The sequence below is a fragment of the Pseudophryne corroboree genome, chromosome 9 (assembly GCF_028390025.1).
Source record: "Pseudophryne corroboree isolate aPseCor3 chromosome 9, aPseCor3.hap2, whole genome shotgun sequence".
Lineage (NCBI taxonomy): Eukaryota > Metazoa > Chordata > Amphibia > Anura > Myobatrachidae > Pseudophryne > Pseudophryne corroboree.
In genome coordinates this window covers 443124437-443125828 of record NC_086452.1, presented here as the reverse complement: position 1 = coordinate 443125828, position 1392 = coordinate 443124437, and positions in this window count along the sequence as shown.

Here is a 1392-nt window from a genome sequence, read left to right as displayed (position 1 = left end):
TCAAGAGATGCTCACGGAGGATCCATGGCCTCTACCTCTAAGAAGGGATCTGCTTCAGCAGGGACCTTGTATGTTCCAAGACTTACCGCGTCTGCGTTTGACGGCATGGCGGTTGAACGCCGGATTCTAAAAGAAAAGGGCATTCCAGAGGAAGTTATTCCTACCTTGATTAAGGCTAGAAAGGAAGTGACTGTACAACATTATCACCGCATTTGGCGAAAATATGTTGCGTGGTGTGAGGCCAAGAAGGCTCCAACGGAAGAATTTCAATTGGGTCGATTCTTACATTTCCTGCAAGCAGGATTGTCTATGGGCCTAAAATTGGGGTCCATTAAAGTTCAAATTTCGGCCTTATCAATCTTCTTCCAGAAGGAATTGGCATCAGTGCCTGAAGTACAAACTTTTGTCAAAGGTGTACTACATATACAACCCCCAATAGTGCCTCCAGTGGCACCGTGGGATTTGAACGTAGTTTTGAATTTTCTCAAATCTCATTGGTTTGAGCCTCTAAAATCGGTAGATTTAAAATACCTTACATGGAAGGTAACCATGCTATTGGCCCTGGCTTCAGCCAGGAGAGTTTCAGAGTTGGCGGCTTTATCATACAAAAGCCCATATCTGATTTTCCATTCGGACAGGGCAGAACTGCGGACACGTCCTCATTTTCTCCCTAAGGTGGTTTCGGCTTTTCACTTGAACCAGCCTATTGTGGTGCCTGCGGCTACTAGCGACTTGGAGGACTCCAAGTTACTGGACGTTGTCAGAGCATTAAAAAATATATATTTCAAGGACAGCTGGAGTCAGAAAATCTGACTCGTTGTTTATATTGTATGCACCCAACAAGATGGGTGCTCCTGCGTCTAAACAGACGATTGCACGTTGGATCTGTAGCACAATCCAACTTGCACATTCTGTGGCAGGCCTGCCACAGCCTAAATCTGTAAAGGCCCACTCCACAAGGAAAGTGGGCTCATCTTGGGCGGCTGCCCGAGGGGTCTCGGCATTACAACTTTGCCGAGCAGCTACGTGGTCAGGGGAGAACACGTTTGTAAAATTTTACAAATTTGATACTCTGGCTAAGGAGGACCTGGAGTTCTCTCATTCGGTGCTGCAGAGTCATCCGCACTCTCCCGCCCGTTTGGGAGCTTTGGTATAATCCCCATGGTCCTGACGGAGTCCCAGCATCCACTAGGACGTTAGAGAAAATAAGAATTTACTTACCGATAATTCTATTTCTCATAGTCCGTAGTGGATGCTGGGCGCCCATCCCAAGTGCGGATTGTCTGCAATACTTGTACATAGTTATTGTTACAAAGATCGGGTTATTACTATTGTTGTGAGCCATCTTTTCAGAGGCTACTTCGTTTTTTGTTATCATACTGTTAACTGGGT